Source organism: Ptychodera flava, assembly GCF_041260155.1.
Source record: "Ptychodera flava strain L36383 chromosome 3 unlocalized genomic scaffold, AS_Pfla_20210202 Scaffold_27__1_contigs__length_13241970_pilon, whole genome shotgun sequence".
NCBI classification, from domain to species: domain Eukaryota; kingdom Metazoa; phylum Hemichordata; class Enteropneusta; family Ptychoderidae; genus Ptychodera; species Ptychodera flava.
In genome coordinates this window covers 8,993,053-9,014,126 of record NW_027248281.1, presented here as the reverse complement: position 1 = coordinate 9,014,126, position 21,074 = coordinate 8,993,053, and the positions used below count along the sequence as shown (strand labels likewise).

At 38.4% G+C, this 21,074-nt stretch overlaps 1 long non-coding RNA gene across 2 annotated transcripts; it reads left to right on the top strand.

The window, feature by feature from the left end:
* The first annotated feature begins 7,137 nt into the window (after positions 1–7,137).
* LOC139126353 (uncharacterized) lies at positions 7,138–10,432 on the top strand. 2 transcript variants are annotated; one of them, XR_011550545.1, is made up of 5 exons: positions 7,138–7,403; positions 7,791–7,952; positions 8,256–8,453; positions 8,932–9,153; positions 9,652–10,432. It is a non-coding gene; the product is annotated as an uncharacterized lncRNA (long non-coding RNA). The 2 variants fall into 2 exon arrangements; XR_011550544.1 differs by lacking the exon at positions 7,138–7,403 and having other exon boundaries at positions 7,685–7,952; positions 9,652–10,427.
* The last annotated feature ends 10,642 nt before the right edge of the window (positions 10,433–21,074 follow it).

Below are 21,074 nucleotides of genomic sequence, written 5' to 3'. Positions count from 1 at the left end.
ACGGATTCAATATTTACCATAAAACAAAAAATGACCAAAATCACTCAAGGAAGATGGTCTACCCCTTAAAACTACTTGTGCCCTTATCAGTTATGATTCCTGGCCGAATTTCTACGAGGTGAAAATCGCATCACAAAGACGGCTAATGTCACAATTATTTCGAATTCATGAACAAAAGTACGTTTCCGCCAGAAAATGAACCATCTACCTGGCAGTTTGTGTATTCACATAAATTAGTGTGATGGCAGGTTAGCCTATGACGTCGGACTATCAAGTACGGTTTCCCTCAGTTGCCGGGAGGTGCTAACTGGTCCTCGATAATTTGGATTAGCTGATTAAAAAATGCTGGTTCCAGATCGATTACTCTCTTTTGTTCACTCGCCAGTTCCTTTCCATGATGGGGAGGCTGGGAAACTACCCAGAGATTCGTAAATGTAGCGATTTTGACTGGTGGTAATATGTGTTTTAACAAACGAACCGGTACTTCTTTACAGTGTAAATGTTTTGCCTTTTTTAGATTAGCCAAGATACGAAGCACTCCTACTGATTCCGGCAGTTCGTATGTTGTGTTCTCTCAAAAGAGTTTGTAGCGTATCGAGTCCGATACCGTTTTCATTTGCCGATATCTGATCAATCAACTTGACAACATATCCGATAGCAAAAAAAAATAATCTCCAGTTACTCAAGTTTTCAATTCCGTCGTTGTTTCTTTATCCGCACGTCAGGGTGTTTGTACTGAACAATGTGATATCGTATCGCGCAGATACCTCAATTATCATATTTTAATAGTTCGTAGTGTTTGCATTTTCAAAGCTTGCTCTATACTTGAGTGATTGACACAGTGACAATGCCATTTCAAAATGTGAATGAGAGATCGACCGATGCAAAATAAATGACTCGGAGCAAAGTCAGCGCGAAAAGAACTGACAACGTCCGGTGCGGCAGGCTTATGATTAGCTGACTACAATGACCACATTGTTAAATTTCAGTGTTTCATCTAGGATACTATCCAGAGGGGATTAGTCCCCTCTACTGGAATTTTTGAGTGGGATTTTAAAATTTAGGGGTATTTGCCTGAAACATTTAATGACATCTTATGTTGCAGTGATGTCTTGTGATATACATACTACAAGCCATAAATCACTCGCTTATAAATCCAAGCTGCTGCTGCTGGTTGCAACGACCATCCTCTATAAGATTTTTTCAATGTCAACAAATTTGGGTATCACTATTGTGAATGTATAGGGCTTCCAAGAATGGCGGACAGCTCATTAATATTTATAAGCATTAATATCCCTAAAAATTGTAGCATATTCCCTTATGCTTAAATATTTTGTATGTTTGTTTGCACATATTCTATAAGTCTGCTTTCATAGGGTTTAATGTACATTCAAACATCACAATTAACAACAGCCAGCCATTCCCACTGTACCTTCAAGGGATTTTGTCATTTTTCACTGAGCTGTCTGCACTACACAAACCAAGATAAAAATCTATTGTAGTTATAAAAGAATGTTTTGTAGCTTCTGAAAAAAATAATGTGCTTGTTTGTCACGTTTTTACTGTGCATATATAAATATATCCATCCATCACTACTGTAAGTTTGGATCAACATCGCCCTTTGCAAACCAGTGAGCTGTATTTTTCTAGTGACCTAGCTGTTCTTTTAGTTTTGTACGTAGACTCAGAAGAGCTAAAACGAACAACTTAGAGGGTCAGATCCCGTGTTTTGAATTGAATGGCGGAGTCGACTGTTTCTCGATGTCAGGTTCGCTCCAGTCAGTGTGCGAAATTAACGTCGGTCCGACGGTCCGAGACCGACAGATTTCTCGTCGGGCCGACATGAGAAAACATGCCGCCAGGAATTGTCCGGTTTCGCAGGCTCGTTATGTATTCAAATATATGGCATAAAATCAGCATAATGAGGCGTTAGCTGATGACGTAGGACTATCGAGTACGGTTTCCCTGGATTAGTGGGAGGAGATCTTCCATGGCCCTCGTTAATTGGGATTAGCTGATGAACAAAAACGGGCTCCAGATCCATGATGCTCTTTTGTACTCTTTGTATAAACACCTACTGCTACTTCAGTCGACCGAACGACGGTAAAATTGCAATTCTTATTCCATTATTCTCTGTGACAGCGAATTCCGAGTTCAACGTTTATGCTGATATGAATTAACGAAAATCGTAAACACAACAAAAAGAAATACAACATTAAAAAAAAACAAAAACAAAATGATAAACACCCTAACAGACAAAGTGGCCGTGGAAATAAATCAGCCATCTTCAAAAGAAAAGCCGACAAAAACATGAAATTCATCAAGAACCTTCCATCGCTCAAACTAACAAACACCGAAATTAGGCAATGGCCTAAAATTCATTCCGACACCAACAAACCAAGCAGAATAAAACTGCTTCAGGATTTCAACAAATATGGTCGCAAAGTGAGACTGCGCTACGTCATGAGACACAACAACACCAATTCAAGGAAAATTTAAGCTGGACTCCCCGAACAAAAAAACACAGAACTTGAAAGCTATCTGAAGCTGCTGAACTTGCACTTCTATATCCTTTCAAACAAGGAAACAAGAAATGTCGCGTGCCCAAAGAATCGCGATAAACCAGCTTGCAAACAATAGACAAATTACCATAAAAACCCTTCGACAAGGGTCGGGGTATCGTCATTGTCAACACAAAAGATTACGTACACGAATGCGAAAAGCAATTACGCAACACTCAGTATTATACTCAACTAGACAGTGACGACACAGAACAAACAGTAAACAAAGTACACGAACTGTTTAACAAAATGTACGACAAGAAACACATCGACCATGATCCAAAACAAACATAAAAATCCGTATCCCGCAGTGGTACTTATTGCCTAAAAGATCACAAACCGCCGTAAAAAAATCTAAATGACACACTAGTCTTAACAATTTTCAAAGTAAAGAAACATAGAACAAACAAACCGAACCACCAAACGGACTCACAACGAGACCCAAACATTAATATACTTGCCTCGCTACTCGAAGAGCAAGACCACTAAAATGCATTAAAATAAATTTTCACAAACACAAACTAAGGAAAGAATCTACACTGCGACTGATGAGAAACCACACTCGGGTTTCGAAACGCAAGCGTCAAATGGCCACTCTATCAACATTGTAACACAATAGGCCCGGCTGCATCTCGCCATAAGCTTTCCCCACACAAACAAAACATTACCGTACACACTAATCCAAACTTCCCTACAAATATCCGAAGCGAAACAAACATTTCATTAACACAAACAATCGGATAAGAATGTAGAAACACATTTTCGAAACGAATCAAACACAAACTCAGCACAAAAAAACATTTTGGATAGTTAGGTGGGGACCCTCTTTCACATTTTTACATACACTCGAGGATTGACAATGATGCTTGACTTCTTTTGTCACCAAAGTAAACAATCACTGTCTTGAGTGACAGCTTACGCTCTGCATATATGCATAGAAAATGAACACGTCATGGCTAATCCATGCATAAATGCATGTCAATTAATCGGGTTACCCATGAATTTCACGGGTTGAAGCGGTTTGAAACCGGACACTTCCTGGCGGCAGTACTTGGCATGGAAAGTTTTTAGCTACATGTGTCCTCATGACCGACTGAAATTTGGAAAAAATGATGAACATTTCTCCGTCAAGACTTGTAACAGATGCAGATGATGACTGACTATGAATCATGTGATTCCGACTTGAATGTCATGCACCTATCAATGTTTTCCAACGTGGGAGTACGGGGTAACAGGGGAAATCGATCGCACCTTCGTGTCCTGGTAGTGGGGAATTTAATCTCTATGGTACGCCAGACCGGGGGTGGGGGTGACAATGTCGCAACATAGTAATTTTGAGAGTCTAATCCCTCCGATCGACGCGCATAGCACGGTGCAGCTGATTACATTCAGATCAGTATGAATAACGTCCGTGCATGCAGATTCTAGCAATGATGGAATAGATTGATTTTGGTGCAACAATGTGACACAATATTATAATAATACTCGTCTAGTGAGTGTAACCCTGGTAATGTTAGCATATCTGTGTCATATGATAACAACATCCAGTATCACTTCACTAGTTCCACACTTTAAGTGTTCGGAATTTACATGTACACAAATGTACATAATACAGCCCTTCATTTTATCAAACTGGCTCCGTTTTCTTTGCTATGATTTTCCATTGAAGCGTTCAAAACATAGCCTGAACGGTTCATAGAAAAGTTTAAGACAAAAACCTACTACGAGAACAGTGCTGTTGACTAAACATATTTGGTTTTGAACATGGAGGTATTTTTTTACCTCTATGGTTTTGAACTACGCCCGACACAAGGACTAGATGGTTACACGACAGCCCAATTGTGCTACCTTCAGTCGACAGTCAAGTTCAAATTTCGCTGCGTTTGTTTGTGGACCGGTAGAACATCTTGCTTGCTCGTTGGTCTGTAACCAAATTTCACAAGGCCGACTGTTACCACGATATATCGACGTGATAACAAGTGTACATTTTATAAAACAGAGCGCCTTATCATTAACAGTTTTGTCGAGTTGCATGATCCGTCGTGTATACTCTCAGAGGCCGATAGGGCTTCAAATTGTTTCGAAGTATACCGTTTTACGACAGGCAGGCAAAACTTACTGTTTTCCTGAACTGTAGGCCTAAATGTAGCAAAAACTTACGTCTTTGTAAGATTTTACAGTCGTGATCGTGTCAATGGTTTACAGCAGTATCGAGTGTCTGTCAAACTTTTCAGAGTCATTTTAATAACTTTAAGCTTTCAAAGGGCGATGAGGCCCAGCAATCGCTCAGTTAAAACTTTTCGATCAGATATAGGCATTCATTTCCGCGAGTGGCGACGTGCGACGTGTGCCATTCATGTTGTCTGCAATTTCTATAATCGAGAAAAAGTTACGATACTTGTCCTTTTAATTAAAAGTATAACTTCATCTGTTTCTTCATGAATGCAACAGAGGCCACATTTAAGCATATTTATTTGTTGAAAAATTTTGAAAGTAATCCATACGTCATATCAAAATACATACCAAGTATTTTCTCCCTTCTGTTTTACATTACAATAAAAAGTCGTAGTGATCAATGTTTGCATAAAAAATTATTCATACACTCCCCTTACTCATGACTGTTTTCAGGGTCCAAAGTTATTCACTCACCCTTCTACCACTTGCGTTGGCTTATTTCAGACCATTTTCAAATCACAATAGCACATACCGTGGTGTAGTGTACAATAGGGCTGTTCACAGTTTATGTCACTGTTCTCTCATTAATATGCAAAAATGATATTTGTCCGCATTTTTAGATTACGCTTTTGAAAATTGCGCATGCAAAATCGACGAAAACAAATCTTAGTAGGCGACTGCTAGTTTAACAATGAATACTGAAAGGCATATGTACGACTCAGAGTACAAGCTGCAAAAACGGCAATGTATGTAACATTGATAAAATTTGTCCGCATTTCAAGCTGCGTGTCCGATGTCGCGTGCGTACAGCTATATTAGTAACAAACCTGTAACCGTGAACAACGCTATTGTTCACAGCAATGAGAACACATGAGAACATAGAAAGTTATTAGGGACAAACTTCCTCGCTTTCATCATCCACATGTAGCCAGTGCATAAGCCTATATTCCCGGCCCCTGGGTGTTTGACATCATTTTATAGTCCGAGAGAGGGGGGTTTTACATTGCTAGAAAAAAATTGAATTCTTCTGTTAGTCCCATAGTTCCCCCCCCCCCCCCCGTGGTGGAGAACATTGATAATTGAGTGCGCATGACAGTGAGGAAAATGAGGTTGTGATCTTTTTTAGATTCCAGATCATGTAGATGAATATTTGATGATCATTCACTTACACTATTCTGCAATCTACGTGAACAATGGTCTTTTGGAGTGAATACGTGCTGACTCTATTTATAAAAGGACATGAAAAATGAAATATTACAACATTCAAAAGCATAGTATTGGTGGAGAAGTTGATCGCTAACACAACTGCATTTATTGAGGACCGGCATTTTTCTATAAGGGCCTGAAGCTTTGGTCTGGGGCAGGTCCTTATGACCTGAAGCTATCTTCTCTTAATTTCGCACACTGGCTCCAGTTGCCTTTCTCAGTCATTTTAGAATGGGGAGAATAACAAGCAGAAAGGATGGTTGTCACCGATAGTTAATTTTAGGGTTTATTGGCCCTGAAAAATGAGTCAGTGTCTGTTCACTGAATTCAAAAACCGGGCCCATGCTTCAATGCTAGTGCAGTCTGCACTGAGCACGTTCTGTGACAGTAAAGTCCAATTTTTCGTGTCAATTTTGCTATCAGAATTATCTTCAGAGTGTTATGGACATTCATATGATGCACAGAAAATTCAGTTTGTCTCTATTTCTCAATCGTACAGAGATGATGTGACACAGAAACCTTATCGGGCTAGGGCAATGAACTTTTGTGAACGTAACTCTCAATTGGCTGATATTGGCTTTCATATGCAAATTCAGCGTACGGAAATTTACGCGTGGTATTTTTTCAATAACATTTTATTGAAGCAGTTCAAAAAGTATCAAAATCGAACTAAAATTATTCCCTTTCGTGTAAATGTTCTTGCTATACTATACAATGCCTGTTGCCACACTATTAACAGGTGCCGATAACGGGTCAATGTATGACACCCATGAAAATAGCAGCCATCCAGCAAGCTCAGTGCAGTGCGCAATGGGTCGCCCCTTCTACGTGCAATTGGCGGCGCGCAGCACACCAGAGAGGGGAATCGCGCAATCACGCAGCCTAGAAGAAACACTGAAATTTGAGCGCTGTTTGGGCTATTTCACCTTTTGTGAAATGAAATATCTTCCGATGTAACAATACTGTCGTCATTGAAGAGCGACGATGACGATGTCACGATCCCCGTCCGATTTCCCCCCGACGGTTGAATCGTGTCTATCCGAGTATGAATAATACCCTGTAGCTATGGGTAACCGACCATTGCCGAACAATGCCGAAGATCAACCGAGTGACGTTCTCGGAATGGCAAGACTAGGTAATCAAGGTTAAAAAAGCTGACGTTGAAAACGTTGTTTTTGTGCAGCTTTGTCGGACTATAGAGAGATTAAGATGTGTGAGCGGAGCGAGAACGTAACGTGGAGCACTTTACGCGTTTCGTTCTCGTTTCGTGCTGTTGAAAGTGATTAAGACGAGAACGTGACCTTTGGCACCTCGTAAAATGACACATTGTAAACCTGTGTTTGATTGGCGATGACTCTCGCCTTTATCCAATCATCGTTGGCGTTACGGCATGATTTTGTTGTGTCATTGTTTATAAACAGAGGACTATATACTGGGATGATATGGCAGCAGCTGGGAGAGGTAAGAGTCGGCTGTCGACACATTTTATTGCATTGTTGTCAGCAAGGATAAAATTTTGATTGTGTAGGGTCCTTTAATGTGAATAAAGTTGAGGGAAGGTTGTCTCGCACAAAAATAACACTTTTGGAAGAAAAAAAGCAACGTATATACGTAGGTTGCACACGGGTAGAGAGTCCAGACACTATAGAGATTCATTAGCCGATCTGGTCAATCCAGCGTTCATTTCCCATATCAAATGTTCAATTTCCACTTTTATGTGACGTTTTAGAGTATCTGCAGTGATTGGTTAATACCTGTCCTTGACCATAATTCTAATGAAGTCTTCTCGGGTTCACATGCTGCGGGACACGAAAGTAAATCAATATTTGTATAATTTTTGATTTTCAGACGTAGACGTGAAGAAATCACTGAAGCACTTTTGTTATTGGAGGAAGATCAAGACGACATGGAATTGTTGTTGATCGACACCTTCTCAAACGGGAGAAATTTGGATACTACCCATATTGATCTTCATTCATTTTCAGATGATGAGTGTCTTGAATTTTTCAGGTAGGCGAGAAAGATATATCTGCAATGCATTATGGCTTACAGTATGTCATAATTGTATTGCTTGTAATATCAATGTAAGTGATAAACATGCTGGTTGTCTGTTTTTATCCTGTTATTAAATTTCGAGATAAAAACAGCAGCAGCAACAACAACAACAATAATAATATATAATGATTTTTTTATTCATTTTTTGATGAATTAACAAGAGTGAACATATGGATCTAAGTTAATTTGTCACAGTGAAGTTCTATATGACGTACTTGTGCTCATTTCTAAAGTCTGTTTTTCTTTCAAAAATTACAGGTTTGGCAAAAATGACCTGATCCGCCTGCATGATGCTCTATCTCTTCCAGAGAAGATGATTGGGTTAACGGCACAACAGCAACAAGCATGGAGGCACACCTTATTCTTCTGCGGCGGCTGTCATATCCCAACCGCTAATGTGACTTTGTACAGTTTTTTCAAAGAGATGAGCCAGAATTGAGTATTATTTTCAATACAGTATGTAATATTTCTGTCTTCTTATTGCATATAAAATCACAATACATTTTGATGTTCTTGTACATGTGATTAGTTCTTGCAAAAAGGTGGCAGCTTTAAATATCATTATAATTCTAGACTCATTTCAGGTAATTCAATACTTTTTGTAACTTATTTTTTGAGAAGAGTGGCAATGATTCACTTGCAGGTTTCTTATCATTTTTTCATTATTTTTTTGCTGGTCAACATTTTGTTTTCAAAAATTCGTCCATCCCCCACATCAAATTGGCTTATTCTCCCATGAAATGTTTTGGGTTAATTAGATATTGTGACATGATTTTAAACAGATTTGTTTTCAAAAATTCCTTCACCCCTTCTGAAATCAATTAGTTATTCCTGCAAGCAAAAATAAATATAACTTTTTGCATTATTTTGTCAAAGTGACTTCATAGATTCAGTGAAATCTGTTTTGAGTGTGTGTGTGTATTCTTTTATGCAGATTGCAGAACATATCCATAGAGAATATGGCCACCTTCTAACAAACTTGGACATGGAGTGGCTTGATCCAGTGAGATTTTCTGCAGTAATCCATGACAAGGGAGCCCCACTGGATAATTGTTGGGGATTTATAGATGGGACTGCCAGACCCATATCAAGACCATGTCGTGGCCAAGCAGTTGTGTTCTCTGGTCATAAAAGAACCCACTGTCTAAAATTCCAGGTAAGAATGCTTCTTTCTCTATCCATGTAGTATATGACTCTTTGTATGGTAATATTTTAGAGTTGGAAAGTTTTGTTTTGCATCACCTCAAACTGTACAGGTATGTGGATGGACACATTTATTACCTTAAAGGTTTACTTTTAAGGACATCCCTGTTTCACATTTTTTGACCAAACTTTGGAAAATATTTTTCACAATTTATCCAAATTATCTGTGTTGTTGCGGTTACTTGTAAGAACTTTCCCTTTGGAGAGTCAAAACAGGAAATATATTTTTTGCCTTCATAATTTATGACATATTCTCAAAACAGGAACTATCTTTTATGTCTTTAAAATTGATGACATTCTGAGTCAGAGAACAGTACATACTGAGGGGTTGTTCAGTTCAAATATGCTCTGTTTTCTAAAAAAATCCTAAAATTATGTGCATATGCTTGGCATGAGTCAAGGGTTGATTATGGTTTCACTGAAAAAAAGTTTGTGTTTAATTTCTTTGCAGTCAATTCTAACCCCTAACGGACTTGTCGCTCATATGTATGGTCCTATAGAGGGAAGTTGACACGATGCCTTCATGCTTGGGGAGAGTGGAGTTTTGCCACAGTTGGAGCAGATGCAAGACCGTGGTGAAGTGCTGTGTGTCTATGGAGATCCAGCATATCCTCTTCGTCCTGAATTAATGGGGCCATTTAAGGGGGCAAATTTAAATGAGCAACAGAAGAATTTTAATAAGCTATGTCAGAAGTACGTGTTTGTGTTGAATGGGGATTTGGGAAAATAGCATCTTTGTTTGCGTTTGTTGATTTTAAGAAAAATCAGAAACTTTATTTACAACCAGTTGGGGTGTATTTCCTTGTTGCAACCATTTTATCCAATTGCCACACATGTTTATATGGGAGTGAAACAGGTAATTCTTTTGACCTTGAACCTCCTACTCTTGAAAATTATCTTGTTCATAATTAAAATGTCAAACGTGTTTGGGGTTATGGGGAAGATGCGTATTTTGGATGATTCTAAGAATTTTAATAAAAATAGGTTTCAAGATATTAATTAGAGTGCCAGTGAAGATTTCTTTGTATGTCTGTTTTAAAATAATAGTGTAGATTTCAATTCATTGGGAGAAAAATTTTATGTCTATTAAATGGATTAATAAAGAAGTTTACAAGTAAATTCATTTTGGTCTTAAGAATTTTTACAAAGTTTGTCAGAATTTATACTTTAAGAAAATTGTGATGGTTTAGATTGACCATAGTTGATACATTGTAATAAATTGAATTTAAAACAAATTATTAATTTGTGATCTTTTTTCGTGAAGCCTGCTGGTAAGTTTGTTTGTCTGTCTTTCTGTCTGTGTGTCTAAGGGAAAGCTAAGTTTTTGACTGGGGTTGATGAGTGTGTGTAATTATTAAAAATTGACCTACCCAATTCCTTGCAATCAAAACACACTGACAACCCCCCCCCCCGAGCATTTCCAACACACAGTGACCCCCCTCCACCACCACCACCACCAATATTGGAAACACTGTGACCCCATGAACCCAACAAATATCCCCCACCCACCCACAACCAAAAAAACTGACCACTCCCTAAATATGTGTTTTGGTTATGGGGTCAAGGTCTGAATAATCTTGATGATGAATCCATCCCGAGAGGCCAAAATGTGGGAAAGGAGAGCAATTACCGAGAAATGGAGGTCAGGATGGAATCCAAAGCCCAAACGAAGGATGTATGACTGAAGTGACCCCCAATAGGAAGGAACGAATTTAAAATGATGTTAGCAGAGCGGTTCTTGCACCCAAGGGATCACCTTGTGATACAGTTTTGGGGGGGCGGTGTCCTAAGGGACAGGTAAACTGTGCGAACCCGGGTGGAAACATGAATGGAACGAAGACGGGGTTTCTCAAGCCCAAGGGTTCACCGCGGTGGTGATACGGCTTGGGGGAGGGGGTCCTTGGGGACAGGTATACTGTGTGAGCCCAGACATGAACCCAGCGGCTGAATGAATGAATGAAAGAATGAATGAAGGGGAGCGATGAGACAAAGGCTTGATGATGTAGTGTCGTGTGCAGACTTTGCTGATTTGCTGGGAAGAAGGATTGATAACAGTCATGGGAAGAAGAGCTGATTGGTTAAGGAACGAAGGTGAACATGTAGGGAAGGTAGATAGCTAGGTGTAATCATAAAACACATCTGTGATAAAACACATATTCCACTTAGTTTCTCAACACAATCACAGCTGAGACCCAAAACAAAAGCACTGAGAAATTGGCCAAAATAAGAGTTACAGTAGCTTTGAATGGCCAGATCATGACCTTTACATGACCTTACTGATATTTGCATGTAAATTCACATATTTTTGATACTAGCGTATGGGCTGTGTTGAGATTCTAAAGACTGGGCATTTCATTATGCTTTTGGGGATGGGACATTTGATAAAAAGACAAAAAAAAAAAAAAAAATCAGTTACTAGGCCTTAAACTAGTTAAACAAGAACAAATCACTTAAAAGACAGATGTGCATCCAATAACTTTAAAATTTTGTTTTTAATTGAAAGCAAACACAAAGCATCGATATTCCAATAATTATTAATATTAAATACGTAAGGTATCTTTTAATTTGATATAATTATCAGCATTTGTAGTAAACTTTCAAATCACATAAAAATTTAACCCTTGGAGTGCCAAAGTCAATTTTTGTCACCCTTATAAAATATACCTAAGTCAATATTTGTTATATTTTTTGTCAAAATTTTGATAAAAAACTGTTGCCAATGTAATGTTGAGTTCATTTGCTGCAAAATTATCATGAAAATTACAGAAAAGTTCATCAAAATTTGTAAAAAGTTGCACTAAAATTTTGATGGGAAAAAAATACAACACTCAAAGGGTTATTTCTTTTAGCCAACTGTTAAAGCATTTTCATTTGAAGTTCCAGTTGTTTTCTTGTAGTGCAAGTCGACGTTTCTCGACCTCCAAGGCGTCCTGCTTATATTTCAGTTCTGTCTCATGTTTTGTCTTTAGGTAACTGATCAAATCACCTTTGATGTACGTGACTGACGACGCTTCTTGTCAGCATGAGATGTTAATCCTGCAAGTAATCAGCAAAAAATATGTTTTTTTAGATATTCATATTAGAATGTTGACGTAAGGGGAGCACCATTGTATTTTTATTTTTTTTTTATGAAATCATCCAAATTCTACATGTATGTTTACACAAAACAAAGAACTAACTTACTTTGGCCTAATTATTCAATTCACCAAAATAAATGGAATTTTCAAAATTTCTGAAATTTTCACAAAATTTGACACCATTTATTATGAAACAGTAATATAACCTGAAAATTCAAAGACTGATCAGATTTACGTTTGTCTATTTGCAATGTCAATTGCTGCTCATTTTTTGATGTACAACAGTGCATGTGGTTATTAGTACATGTACCTTCATTTTCATCATCATTGTCCAGTGTCATCCTTTTCATAGCAACTTCTCTGACAGCTATGGCCTGTTTTCGCTGCCCAAACTTCTTCTTTGAAGCCACGGCATCATTAGTTTTTAGAGCAGAATTACTCTCTATGTATGATGTCACCTTCTGACACAACTGATGAATTTCATCTTACTGTTCTTCTGTACCAGACCTATGAATACATGGAGAAATATGCACACAACATTCTAAACATGGCTGCATCTATCATATCAGTGTTAGGTTAAAGGACACTCATAACTTCTGATTATTTCCAGTATTCTTTTCTTTGTTATAGTAAAGACAGTTTACTGATCTAATTCCAACTACATATACAACATATATAAGTATCCAGCATTTTATTTCTCAACATATGTAATGCCAATTATTATTAGGCTATTGGCAAATGAGTTCAAGTTTTGAATTGAATCATTAAATTTCAATAAAAACCATACTAACTGTCAACATACAAAATAAACTGCCAATGAACAATAACAAAACAGGCAATTTTATTTGCCCTGTTTGCTTTAACATTGTTCTTCACTCTTATGTTTAAATTTGCACATTTTATATCATTCTTGATCAGATTGACCTCCACCACACAGGTTAGACAGAACCTAAAGACAGAATGTGACAAATTTTGGTTTCAATGAAAGTATACCAGTAAGTCTTGGACCATTTTATATTGTAGGACGGGGTTGGGGGTGGGGGGTTCTTGAAGATGGAGGAGGTGGCATAATTTTTCCACATGAGCTCCAATGTTTTTTTCCAACTTGTCATTGCCTTTACGTCAAGCCATCTGCAGCTGATTTTTTTTAATTGATGTCTACTGGAATTTTTTTTTCCACAAATGTACCAGACCCCCTCCAAGGGTATAAAATGGTCCACCACTAATACAATTGTCAAACATTTTTTTCACTCCACTGATTCACTTACCTTTTTAGTGCTTTTCTATCATTTTCTTTGTATTTCTGTAGCAGAAGTTCTGTGTGTTCTCTAACCGCTCTGGCTGTTATATGTTTTTCACTGGTCAACTCCCAGTGAGCCATCAAGTGGTTGGCGATTGCCAACCACTCAGCTGTTGTCTCTGGCCTGTTAGCTACGACCTCCCGTAGCAAATCAACACCCTGCTAAACTGTCCAGCGGAACACTGTCCTTTTCCCATTCATCTTGAGATAGATTATCTGGAAATGAACAATAGAATCAGGCTTCATTTCATGATTAGATCAGTGTATAAATGGACACAAATGATAAACTTGGGTGAGCACTGTATAATCACGGTCGCGGACGGTGGTAAAATTCATGACGAATCAAAAACAAAATTTATAGGCACACATATAGCACATGCCACCCAGTTTTGAAAAACATTTACTTGACTTCATAATTATAACAACATTAGCTTCACCAAAAAAACACACACATAAGAGCTAAGTTATTTTCGTTTATTTTTGTACCAGTAAGCTCACTGGTGTGGAAAGTCTAGAGGTTGCTTGAAAGTAAACAAAATCATATTCAAGCACACGGGGCCGCGGGTCCAAAAGAAATTCGAAAGGTGAACCTAAATTTGACTAAATCGGCGGATACAGCTGCAATTCAACACGTTTTCACTCTGAATTTATAACATTTATATCTGTCCTGTGTCTTATGTTTTTATAAAACCGGTCGCGGCGCCAACTAACAGAAGGTAGCGCCGAAAGGTCGTCTGCTGTTGCTACATTGTATGCACATTGCAATACACTCGGATCGTTGACCCCGCCAGCCCCAACTTTTTAGTCTATTTTTACCCCTAAAATGTAACAAAATCGTCTGGATATAAATAGACGCGTGCAGTGATATAAAAGGGTTCACGCATAAACATTCTAATTGTCATTGGTGTGAAAACAAACTCGCAAATTGTTCTCGGAAATCGATTACGAGAAACTTACCTGTTTCACGTACACAAACGACTGGCAGACGACAGACTAACGGATGACGTCATCAAAACATGGAACGGCGCGCAGAATGTGATGACGTATCCGTATACGTTCCGTTCTCGTAAGGAATCTTAATCTCTCTATTGAGTTCCGGTTCGTGGGCGAGCCATGAAATAGCTTAGTCTTTGAATAAATGAATATGTACCTACTTTATCTCTGACTACCTATGATTCATCTCGTACTTCCGTTAATTATGTCGAATGTGGCAACATCTACTTTCAGCATAAGTAGACAATGGGTCGTGAACCGACCAGTGTTATAGCACCGGTCGAAGTAACTACCAAAAATGTCTATGGGCTGGTTTGTGGCGATGAACTTTCTACCCGCAAGAGCGATTGATACGCCACAGCACTGCTGCAAATTGTATTTCATATCCGTTTATGTATTTAAGAGCAGCGATTAGAATGACTTCCAAATATCGATATGACTTCAAATGAGTCATTTTATAGATAAGTCATGATTGATATAGACACTAGCCCTCCCCATTGTTAATTCTATGCTCCGCCCTTATTTTGTTTATTTTTCCCAACTTTAGGTATTAAATACTAAAATAGCAGCTGATATTTCAACAGAAACGTCCATGTGACAAGAAATGAGTCCATTATGCGGTCGGTGTCGTCAGACTTGAGTTTGACCCCCTATCTTACCGGACATTTAGGATGGAGACCACTTTGAAGTCGGGGACCACTTTGAGGTCTTAACACACGTGCCCTTGAAGAAACAGGAATCAGCAAATCGAAGTAAACAAGTGTAATTCCTGCAGTCGAAGTCTATATCTCGGGCGACTGAATGGCTATGTCGCTTTCGGATATAGTTGTTATAATGGCACCAACCTTGGCACAATACAACTACATCCTATAGAACTACCAAAACACGGAAAATAAAGAATCGGCAGTTCCGATTGCAAATATGCCTGCATGGTCCAATTGCTATGTTTTCTCTGAAACCGAGTAAATGGCCATTACAGGGCAATCACCTCCTCCAAAAAGAGAACTACCGTAAACGCATGTCTTCATGCTTATCAGATTGATTTCCCAATCATAACGTCAACCCAAACTTTGATGAATAGTCACAAATCTGAAACAGGGATTTGTAAAAATCCCCTTTTTTACAAAAGACTGAACACATATTTTACAAAGCATTGTGAATTATTGAATAAAGTTTAAAATTTTACATTTAGAGAATTCAAATGGGTTGCTTCGGTTAGGTGTGTCGCTTTTATCTTGTTTGCTGTGCAGTCAATGTGTTTTGATATTGACAGCACAAGAAAGGAGAGAAATTTGGCGTCACTTTTTCGAAAATTTTTAAATCCGGGCGATTGATACGAAACAACCGGATTTCTGCGGTTTAGAGGTGCGTAGCGCTCATCCTTGTTTGTTGTGTAACCAATGTTTTCTTGTTGTTGACAGAATTAGTAAATGGATAAATTTTGCGTCAGTCCCTGCAGGTTGGTTTGTGAGATTTTGTGCTGCGGACCAGTGTATATACCTAACTATGCACATTTGTTGCGTACCTGGCATGTTCCCAGCATTTGAAATTGGAACTGTGGTGTGATCATCTGAAAGTTTTGTGTTTTGTGCGTGCCAGCACTTGTTAGCTAAGGCTAATCAGACACACATTTAATCACCTTCCACCGATCAAGCTGATGAGGCTGCACGTGTGGACAACGAACCATGTGGCCATACTGTATATTACGCTTGTCACTGATACTTGTCTTCTTTTGTCATCGAAGTAAATAATCACTCACATGAGTAACAACTTTTTATTCGCCCCTTTGCATCAAAGCTGAACCGCGTCACGGCATTCCTTGCATAAATGCATATGAAATAAGCTGGTTACCGGTTGAAAGGGTCTTTAGTTAGACACTTCCTGGTAGCGTTACTTGCTTTTTTAGCTTTTTCACATTGTTCCTGTCGCCGCTGGATCATTATTGATATCTTACTTTAAACGTTACATTTAGATGATACAGACTGTCAGTCTGAAGTAATAAGCCGACTGCAATTGCGGTCATAAAGCTTTCCCCAGATTGAGCGCTCTATATAGGACTGCGCTCGATTCCCGATAGTTTCGAAACCGACGTTTGGTATGCAGTGTAAGATTTCTTTTACAGACTGCCTGACTGACAAACATTAAATGTTGTAATTTATGAAACGTGAGTGTTTCACCGCATATAGCCGTTCCGTTGGCTGAACGATACTCGAAACGTAGGCCTAGACACTTCCTCCACAAAGTGGCCTACATAAGCTCACTGTTTTAGCGAATATAGGCTACAGTATAAGTCAAGTCTCGCTGTCACTCTTTACGATAATGCAATAATCATGAACTATGTCCTGTAAATCGCAGAAAAATCACACATGCAGATACTGATACCTAGCTTATGTTACACAACTTGTAAATGACGTGATGATAGCAAGTCAGCAATACAGAACGAAAAAGAGTTCCCACTTTACGAAAAAGTCAGGTTTTTCCAATTTTCATGTGAAAAATGGAAAAGTAGCGGCATTTGATTGCTTGTTTTGGATAATTTATCTCCAAAATTGCGAATTCTAAAACTTGTGTTAAATAACTTTAATTTTTCTTTTGCATTTGACAAGATTGCCATATTTTGACACAAAGATACAATTTCCATTTTCACAGAGAAAAAAATAATTTTGGTGATGTACATAAATTTACCTCTTGTGAATGGCATGAAAATGAAGGAAAAACTGACCAATGAATTTGCACATTTAGATACCAACACACCTCATTAATTTCTCTGAAATATTGTTTTTTAAATAATGAAACCACCTGTACTTACATTTTTGCAAAGAAAACTTGCATGCATCAAATTGCTCAAGGTAGTTTGCAGATTTTTAAAGAAAAAATCCTCTTATACAATTGACTACAATTATTTTCTCTCATTTTTCATTATAATTTGCTAAAACTGGATGTTAAATGAAGCAACTCCTCTATTTTGTGCATTTTTTACAAAATTTCTGTCCAATAAGCTTGTCAGCTGACAAAAGTGTACATTTAGAAAGCCCATGGTACAATTACCTTCGCCATCTCAACTTTTGTTCACTTTGAAGTTCAAGTTCAACTTTTGTTGATATTTGGAATCCAACCGTGCCTAAGGTAACTCAACTTTATTCACTTTGAAGTTCAAGTTCAACTTTTGTTGACATTTGGAATCCAACCGTGCCTAAGGTAACTCAACTTTTGTTCACTTTGAAGTTCAAGTTCAACTTTTGTTGACATTTGGAATCCAACCGTGCCTAAGGTAACTCAAATTTTGTTCACTTTGAAGTTCAAGTTCAAGTTCAACTTTAGTTGACATTTTGAAGCTCACCATGCCTATGCTATTGTTCGCTCTGAGTGAACCATGCCACCCTGGAAGATATCCCAGAATTCACCACTTCATCTTCCCTTCACAAATGACGGCCATCTAGCGATATAGCGGTAAATACGCTAAATTTTCAAACTAATTTTCAGAGCCACTTTGTAATTTCTAGTAAACTCATTTTCACAACAATGGTGTTTTATTGCCTGATGTACAAGGTAGTGGTATTTTTACGAATTTCATTAGTTCTACGCAGGAATTTTTTGATCGAAAAATTGATGCTTTGTAAAGTTTGGTCAAACATCCCACGCATTCACTTTTCCAAGGACGTTTTTTGATAAAATTTGTATGGTCAACCCAATGTATATCATTCGACTCTTAATGGTACGAAATGTGTCAAACTGTCAGCCGACCCCTATCGACCCTAGCATTTTGACGTAAGGGGGCTTTATTTCTGCCTACTTTTAGTGATTTTCTAAAATGTGGATGCCTTATGTAAACATAGCCAGGCCTGCAGCTTGGGGCCGGGGCAGCAGGTAACCTCGACCCCTGTCCGTTTTGACCCAAGTATTCACACCCTCTTGTCGTTGTTTGTGGTCAGATCAATCCCGGTGCCTTAGTCACTTGAACCTTCAATCACTTTTCATGTTACATGTACCGACAACGTTTTACTGAGTACATTATGAAACTTGTTTCTGTGAGAAAAGCTGCTTGCTTCGAATTCGCTACAACAACCAGATACTTGTGTACGCCGCGTGATACTTGTGGGACGCCTGGTGTACCCCAGCGGCCCCATTGTCATTTACTGACTAGCCAATGTGTGTCACTGAAGTGGGGATGGATTACAGCATGTCATTTACTGATTTTCGGAATAAGGCATTCGTCATTATCGCAATTGCTTGTGTTACGTGCAGAGAAAACGAACAAAAGGGTGAACTCAGCAGTTAACGTTTAAAACAAAATTATTACGAAAATAAAACTAATTGCTAAGTCAGGGATAGAGTACAAGCTTTAAAAGTGTACAGACTACTTATCTCAGCTGGGACGGCAGAGCTCCAGTCTCAGAGTTGTAACAGTCAGTCGGATGAATGAACAGTCCTTTGGCTTGCAGGCTTGAAACTGCACAAAGTCCACAGTATAAATCCAGCGTTGGCAGTGAGGTCTTGAAAGGTCTTGAGAATGACTACTGCTGGAGTTTAGTAACACACAAGAGACACGATCCCAAAGTCTGACTGGAAGCTGTGCACGTCCCTTTTATAAAGGCATATAAGAACAATCTAGAACTTTTATTGACATGCTAATTACTGTTCTAAAACTATCTCCCTTACACAACTAATCAACTTTCCAGAACATTCCAAACATGACTAATTGAACTCAGGTCATGATGAGTGTGGGGGGAATGACCTACATAACACTTGTCATATGCGGCAAGACTGGATGAGAGAAGCCGATCCGCTCGCCTTGGTGTCTTGACGCCAAATGAGCCGATTTCCGGTTTTAAACGTTTGACTTGCAGCAATGCATTATGGGATATCTTCCAGGGCGGCGTGGAGTTGAACTTAAGCTAATGTCATCTGTTCACTTTCAAGTGACACAAAATTTACTGGTGAGTGTTGTGGTTTTACCATGTGTAGCAGTGCATAAATAGCTTTAAAATAAAATAGTGCTTACACTATTGAATACATATAACAGGAGAGATAATGCACTTCTAGTTAAAATAAATGTATTTTTTAATTAAAATTGACAGAAGTAAGATCATACAAACTACAAACACAGGGGACCATTAAGATTTATGCAAATTTACAGGGCTGCATACATTTATAGAAAATCATTGAAATACATAGAAAATATTAACAATATACATTTGTATCTTTGTAAAGACAGGACTGAAATTACTGTGGATGCAAATCTTTTCAAAGTGATGCTACACAAAAGCGTGACCCTTCAAGTGTTTTTGCATGACAAAGTTCCACCCTCCCAATTATCATGTGCTAAAGAAGTAATCTATCCTCTGTGTGTCAAAGTCTAATAATAATAATGTTTGATTTGACCATAGACTTTAAAACGGAAGGACAGGCAACTGCCGGAAAAGACAAAGAAACTTGCGTGTTTACCCGTACGATCTGGGTTATAATCCTCTGCGCAGTTATGTAAACGCAAAACACGTCACGTGATGACACAGTGACGTCTTGGCAGCACTGGAGCTACACAGAAGACCTATACCTGTGCTGTCGAGTCAAGTCGCGTTCTGTTCCGAGGTCTAGTTCACGTTGTTTTCAAGGATTGTATTACCCGTTGATTTTTACAGACAATTTTGCTACCATTTTCGACAGATGAGTCACTATTAGGTATATTTATTGTTGTCATTTTTTGTAATTCCCGTCAATTCATGATCGAGTCGGCAAAGTTAATTTTGCAATCTAATCATTGTACAACCCTGATAACTCTTCCGTTTATTTCTGATTCATGTGTAATGCTGTAAACTTTCTTTTACTTCATTATGTACTTCTTGCACTTCGGCACTGTAGTATTTTTAAAAACTCGTGCGTCTTCAGCCCGATCGGCCATTGTTGTTAACGAAGCGACTTCCTGTTTCAACTGAAAATTTCCTACCCTGTCATATTTCTCTGCTGTAATGATAATGCATGTCAATGATAGTAAACGTTTCAACGTTAGGTATTTCGTCAACTGTCTTTTTTTTGCGGGGCAAATCATGTTTACATTGTAAAACTTGTACCAAATTCACCAAATTTGTACCAAATTCACGTGCAGGCATCTCCAGCTCGATCGGCCATTGCTGTTGATGGACGATCTTTTTGTGCGTTTCAACTAAGTAATTTTTTTACCCTCTTAATAATGCATGACAGTGCTAATGTACGTTTCTACGTGTCTTATTTCGTGGATTGAACAGTATTTTTAGGAGGAAGTCATACGTACATTTGTAAATCTAGGACTAAATTCACGCGTCTCCGCTCAATCGGCCATTGTTGTTTACAACACGACATTTTGTGCGTTTCCTCTGAGTAATTTTTCTTACCGTCTCATGTTTCTCTGTTGTAATAATAATGCATGACAGTGGTAATGTACGTTTCTACGTGTCTTATTTCGTGGATTGAACTAGTATTTTTGGGAGGAAGTCATACGTACATTTGTAAAACTAGGACTAAATCCAC